The sequence below is a fragment of the Quercus robur genome, chromosome 4, assembly GCF_932294415.1.
Source record: "Quercus robur chromosome 4, dhQueRobu3.1, whole genome shotgun sequence".
Lineage (NCBI taxonomy): Eukaryota > Viridiplantae > Streptophyta > Magnoliopsida > Fagales > Fagaceae > Quercus > Quercus robur.
Genome location: NC_065537.1, coordinates 28,175,451 through 28,182,659, shown reverse-complemented (window position 1 = coordinate 28,182,659; position 7,209 = coordinate 28,175,451). Strand labels below are relative to the sequence as shown.

General features: G+C 42.5%; 1 pseudogene; it reads right to left on the bottom strand.

Annotated features, from left to right (window-relative positions):
- Positions 1–1,374: 1,374 nt before the first annotated feature.
- On the bottom strand, positions 1,375–3,112 carry LOC126721067 (anthocyanidin 3-O-glucosyltransferase 2-like; annotated as a pseudogene).
- Positions 3,113–7,209: the final 4,097 nt, after the last annotated feature.

The window sequence follows — 7,209 nt, the reverse complement described above, 5'->3', positions numbered from 1 at the left end:
TTTAAACAAATTTTTTTTTTTTATTTCTTTCACTGATTGGGAATATTTTCATCATCTAGAAAATTTATTTAACACCCTAGAATCTTCGATCATCAAAAGCATCCTGAGCTCACCAAAAGAGTCTTTGATAACCAAAAGTACCATCAGTCACAAAGGGTGTGTGGCACCACGCGACACACTTTGCCCTGACAGTCGTCACATGTCAATGGGTCATCAGGTATCTTCCCTAACACCATGCGACACACTCCGTCCTAACGATCATCACGTACAAGGGGTCATCAGGTACCTTCCCTAACGCCATGCGACACATTCTGCCACATATTGATAGGGGTACTTTTGTCTAAGAAAGTCCTAGTGGACACCTTGGCCCTTCGGTTGGAGCACCTTGTCTTCGAATCATCAAGATAAATGCCAGCACCAATGGACCAACCATCCTTGGACCCGTCAAGATGAATCCTCCATTCAAAATCCGTAAAGTCCTAACGATTCGATGTCCCACCCTTCTTGAAGACCCGTCGGGAAGTTTGCGTATGTGCTTGACAGTTGCCTTACACTAAACCCTCCACTCACATACAGATGAATGAAGGACCATATTGATGATTGAGTATGTTGGGTCCCACAAGCTTTTGCGTTATCTCCACTTATGAATCCTAACATGGAAATAACTTGCACATCATATCCAAAGACCCCACTACACGTTCACATCTTCCATATATGGGAAAGAAATGCCTAAGATCCCAGAGCCTTAATTCCAAATCTTCTTTACAAGGAAAGCTCCTACGTTCAAGGGATCTTGGTTAGCTCTGTACAATTATATAAGCACCAGACCATCTCTTCTTCAAGGTACGTGCAATTTCTTAGCTCTTACACTTTTGTATTATTGGAGATTCTTCTATCACTGACTTAACCTTTGGAGGGTCTTTGGCTGGCACCCCACCAATTCTCTTTGTAAGTTTTTCATCTTCTTAGTTCTTCAGGTACCTCATTCATTGCATGCGTGGATGATCAGCTCACTAATGATTTTATGCATCATCATTTACATTTGTTTCAATTAAACTTATATTTATTTTATAATTAGCTATTTTATATTTTCAAATGTACAAACATTATATATAAGCAAAGTAGAAGTTTTATACCAATTTAGTTATGTTTATTTCTAAATGCATCATATGTATAAACATAAGGTTATATGCTAGTTTTATTTTACATAAATTTTTTTTTTCTTATATTTTCTTCTTGAGATCTTAGCATATTGTTTAAGTCATTCGATATTTCTAAGCATGAATGTCAAGACTAAAGAGGTCAACACGGGGCAGGGCCGATAGTAGATGGATTCTTTCTCTAAGGCTGCAATTGACATTCGAGCAATTGTCCTTAACAAAAGTGATAAATAGACTATATTTATAAATAAATAAAAATGAGAATTCTTACAAAAATAGTATACAAATCATATGAAAAGGCTCTTTTATTCTCCATAAACATTGCATTGTCACAAAAATAAAAAGATAATCGCCTTCTTTGCTTCATGAAAATTGATCTCAATGGGCTATGTTACCCATCAAATCAGCAATCAGACGATCCAATGAAGAGTGCGAAGATCCACCATCCCTCAAAGCTTTCCTACTTTTTTCTTTAATTTCCTTCATGTTCTTCCTTATCTCATTATCGGGGTCCATTACTTCCCTTATACCTCTCTCTATCTCCTTAGCTGTTACAATAATTTGCTTACTATTATCGTAATCCATTTTAACCTCAACAGCTAATCCCAACTCTTTCACCATCTCGAAAGCATTAATTTGTTGTTCAGCATACATTGGCCAAGCGGCAATAGGCACACCAAACCAAAGGCTCTCCAACATAGAATTCCACCCACAATGCGACACAAACCCTCCGATTGCGGAGTGGGCCAAGATTGCCACTTGTGGAGCCCACCCAATAACCTTACCAATACCTTGTGTTCGTTCGATGAACCCTTGTGGCAGAATTTCCTCAAGGTTCGTGTACTCACTTGGACTTGCAATCCCACCACATGGTGGTGGCTTACGTAGGGACCAGAGGAAACGACAGCCACTATGCTCTAATGCATATGCTATCTCTTTTACTTGGTCTTTTTCAAAACTTCCCCTGCTACCAAAGCATAAGAACACCACTGATGATAGAGGCTGATCGTCAAGCCACTTCATGACATCAAAACCATTTTGGGGCTCTTGGGTCTCATGGGTTTCGCCCTTCAGGTTCATTATAGGTCCCACAGGGTAAACTAGTGGTGTTTTGGCATTAAAATAGGAGTTTATTGCGAAGGGTTCAAGTTCCATGAATGTATTTATAATAATACCCTTTGTTTCTTTGAAGCGTCTTACTTGGTTAATAAAAAAAAATGGAGTTATCAAAAAGTCCATAAGGGAAGACCTTAGCTGGAACTTTGTTGACAAAACTTGGCGCAACCAGCTCAGTGTCCGAGTCTTTATAAGCAACAATGTCCTGGTTGTGTTCATCATGAAGGGTTTGAATATGAAAAATGAGACCAAGAAAATTAGCACCCGAGGTGTAGTATATGTATGTAGGGATACCAAATTCATTAGCCACATCTATCATCAGTGTACAGAACATGTCCAAGACAACTGCAGCTACTCGAGATGTATTAGAGCTTGACTCAACAAGAGTAAGCTTGGAAAGAACATCTTTGAGTTGGGGTTTTTTGCTTTCTATAAATGAAAAGAAATCGAAAGAAGTGGTGGGTTCGTCTTCCGAAGGGAGTTCAATGAATTGGATACGATTGCTGATGGAGGAGGAATTAAGTGATTCAATGAAGGCACTAACCTTAGAGTCAGATGTTTGCTTCATTATGAAGACCTTGATCATGGGCCTGTCGTCTCGTTCTGTTAATAGCTTTGCAAGCTCTACCATTGGTATGAGGTGACTAATACTCGGGGATGGAATGAACATCAACTCCATTGTCTGCTTCACCAGATATTTTATCAAAACTTCTTCTCTCTGGCCTTTCTTTCGATTATCATAGATGCGTATGAAAATGTGCAAAACAATATAAAAACAATGTGCAATTGATATTTAGTTGGAGCTTTTAGTATTGGACCAATACTATTGAAGGACAAGAATACACTCATTTATTGATATAGAGAGAGAAGTGAGGTCATGGCTTGGCTGGCCATGGGAATAGTCTCTTCTGGAACCAGAAGCAGGAATTAATTAATTAATTATTTCTAGAATATGGATAATTTAATGAAGAGAACTGGGTTAAATATTTTTAAACTTCTTCTCTCTGGCCTCTCTTTCGATTATCGTAGATGCGTATGAAAATGTGCAAAACAATATAAAAACAATGTGCAATTGATATTCAGTTGGAGCTTTTAGTATTGGACCAATACTATTGAAGGACAAGAATACAATTATTTATTGATATAGAGAGAGAAGTGAGGTCATGGCTTTGCTGGCCTTGGCAATAGGATATATATCTAGTCTCTCTCTTCTGGACCCAGAAGCAGGAATTAATTAATTTATTACTATTTCTAAAATATGGATAATTTAATGAAGAGAACTGGGTCATTAATATTTTTAACTTGTTGGGAAAAGTCAAATTCCAAGAACACGGTATAAAGGGCAAAATTGTTCAACGCATTCCCACCTTAGAAACTACGCCATGACTAATGGTGGCCTACTTGCTCCTTACAATGGGGACCGCATCTTTTGCATTCCCATTTGATCGTTGAAATAAAAAACACCCACTCTGGTTTGCACGAGGGTTTGGTATACCTTTTTGATATTGTGCTTTTAAGTAGTGGTTTCAAAAAGTGTAGTATAAAATTTATATTTTTTAAAAAGTAGGGTATTTGGTTAAAATTGTTAAAAAATATTTTTTGAAAAGGCTGAGTGTTTAGTTAATACTTATAAAAATAGTGATTTGAATTTTAAATTATCAAAAATGACAAAATGTATATATAAAGGAGTTTATTTCATACTTAGTATAAAATTCTTATTAATAATAACAATAGGAATAATATTAATAATTGTAAGGACTCAATTTGTAACGACCCCAAAATGGTATTGGGTTCGCACGTTAATGGTCTAAACAATAAAATTTGTAGAGCGTGGGTTTGAAAGGCTAGGCCTTGGTTACCATACGGTGGGTGGTACTCGTGGTGGACGCATAGAGATGAGCTAAGATTGTCCGTGGATCTTGTCCATGAAGCTTCATGTTCTTATTCCTCCTTTCCCTTTTCTGGGTACCCTGGTTTTTGGGCCCCCTTTTTTTTGGCGCATAGAGTTTACATTATATAGCCCTTCTCGATTGATCCTGACCCTCCACCTGTTGATCAGGCAGGTACTTACTCGAGTACCTGTTCCATCAGCCGCCTCCACCCACTTTCTGTTAGTTGCAATAACCGAAGCTACACTGTTCAGGAGTCTTTTCCCATCAATACAGCTTGGACGTTTGTTGGTGCATTCAATGCGGAGGTGACGTCTTTTCCTTGAACCACCCCCACTCCGTATCCCCATGCGAGTTTCATTCTACTCGCCTTTTCTTCTGGGAGTGCTTGGGAGGCTGCCTTCGATGACATGTTGTTCTTCCCTTTTAAGCCTCGGGATGCCGAGGACATGGTTATCCTCGGCTGCATCTCTAGGCTATTTGGTATTTCATTACTTGTCCTCGGCAACTACTCTCATCGGCACGAGCCCTGGGCCCTACTGGGAAGTGGGCTGGGACCACAAATTCTCTGACCCCACAATAGCCCCTCAAAATCCTGCTGTCCGGATCCTCGGACGGAGATGAGGGTTTTGATGACATCAGGCCTCTGTCAAAGCTTGTCAATCCTTGTCACCTATCGGTTCCCGAGACTCTTCGTCTGCCCGAGACACATTCTTGGAGCCTTTGGAAGGTGAAACGTGTCTACATTAAATGCGGGCGGCTCTGTGCTTCCCACGTTTAACGGCGCAATGATGATCTAACGGTGGAGGTTTCCTTACCTTTATGGGCGGGAGAATTCGTGCAGTTACTTTCGATGGGAGGTATAAATGATTTTTGGAACTGATTTGTCTCTTCACTTTTGCACTTAAGAGTTCTAGCGCTTATATCCTGAGTTCATCCAAACTTTCATCCCAATTCAAGTCTATCTCCAGAACAAAAAGCCTGTCCAAGGAACCTTTCATCTTTTCTGTAAGTTCTCTGTCTTCACTAACTCGTGCTTTTTCTTTTCTGGGTTTATTTTTCTTTTGTTCATCTCCTTCTCCCGTCATTCTCTGAGTTTGTTTAGTAGTTCTTAGAGATGGTTAAATTGAAAAAATTGGTTGATACTGAAGAGGCGATGGAAAAATTCATCGCTGACTATAGGATTCCCCCCAACGTAAGTTTGAGGCACTGTAAGACGGGGGAGTAGCATCTTCAGAGAAGGACGGGCGAGGTGGTAATTCCCATTCTCGCCTTCGTAGAGGGGGGTATGAGAATTCCCATAGGGCCGGTAATGAGGAGTTACCTTAGGCATTTCCGATTAGCTCCCACCCAGTGCGCTGCAAATATGTTTAGGATTCTGGGTTGTGTGGATGCCTTAAACGAAAAAATGGGGCTAAGACTAACCCTTCATGACGTAAATTGGTGCTACAATCTCCAAAATTTGAAAGGCAAATCTTACTACATGAAGACGAGAGACGATAGGGTTCGGCTAATCCAGTGCCTCCCCGACTCCAATAAGGGGTTGAACAAGGACTTTCTTATCGTATCTGGGGAATGGCATGATGGCCTTCCTTGCCCAATGGTGGAGGGAGAACCAGGTGGGGTATTGAGAGTAAGAGAGTGCCAATCTTTTGCGCCGCTTTAATTTGGTGTGGTTCGGTTACTAACTGTATACTTGCCTCTTTTTGCGGATCCAAACGCCTTTCACTGGCACTTTCATCTGGTTAACCAGGTTGATTTGGAGACTGTTCTTCAAGCAGCGGTTTTTGTAAATGACGAGGATGGTCAAGTCAGAGCCGCTCACAAAATCTTAGGATATGATCCAATCCAGAAGTCATTTGCCGACCCGAAGCACGTGATCAGTGCTAACAATCCTCGGCTTCCGAAAATCACCGTAGTCGAACAAGGGTTTTTGATCTCCAAAGGATCTCCTGTCCCCGAAGGCATCCCATTGGTGGACTCCTCCCTGTCCCATCAGGTAGCGGAGGACGAAGGTGATTTGGGTCTGTCCGATGAGGGATTTGGGGCATTTGACCGAGCCGACCCTTCCGAGGATCCTTCTAGTGATCTGGGTGATCCTGACTTGTCCGAAGCGGAACTGTTGTCAGTGGGAACATCCTCCCGAGCCGAGATGGGTCTTAAGAGAAAGCCCCCGACCAGCTTGTTCGACCTCATTGAGGGTCAGCCGGGGAAGGGTGCACAAGGAAAACCGCAATCCAGTGCTCCAACTCCCCCACCTCAGCCCTAGCTCGTCCAGACTAGGTCCTCCTCTACTAAGTCGCAGCCATAATCTCCCCGTCCCAAACTTCCTGCTTCTCCTCAATCAGCTCTGCCTCCTCGGCCGGAGCCCACTGACTTAAAGAGAAAAAGGAGTCCCAAGGGTAAGGAACCCATGGATGGGGGCAAATCCCAATCCTCTCAGGAGAGGGACGAAGCCCCGCGAGCTCATAAACAGTTAAAGATCGGGCACCAAAGCCAGGAGAAAGGGATCGAAGCCCAATCCGCGCTGAGTGCTTGGCTTCCCGCCCCAATGCTCCACGGAGAGCCATTGCTGGAGAACGCGTCCATAAGGAACCTTGGAGACGGCGAAGGCGGTTATGTGGCCGACGCGTTAGGGAGGACCATGCTGCTTCCTACCGATATGAAGGAGTTGAAGAATATGAGAATGCAGGAGGTTTTCCTCAACGCGAGGAGGTACCTGGGTATGGTAAGACTCTTAAAACTTATAACTCCATCGATTCTTGCTCCTAGATTCTCGTTCATAATGTGTTCATTTCAATTGGCAGGCTATCTAGGCTACCTATAGGATGGAGGAAGAAGTTAAGGGGCAGAGTAAGACCGCCGAGGTTGAGCGCACCAAACGCATAGATGCTGCACGGACCCTCAAAGCTTCTGAGATTGACCTCGCGAAGGCCAGGGAGGACTTAAAGGAGGCTGCCCAAGACAGGGATAGTGCCTTGGCAGGTTTAACTGGTGCCCAAAAACAGGCCGAGGAACAGACAAAGCGCCTACTTGCTGCCGAG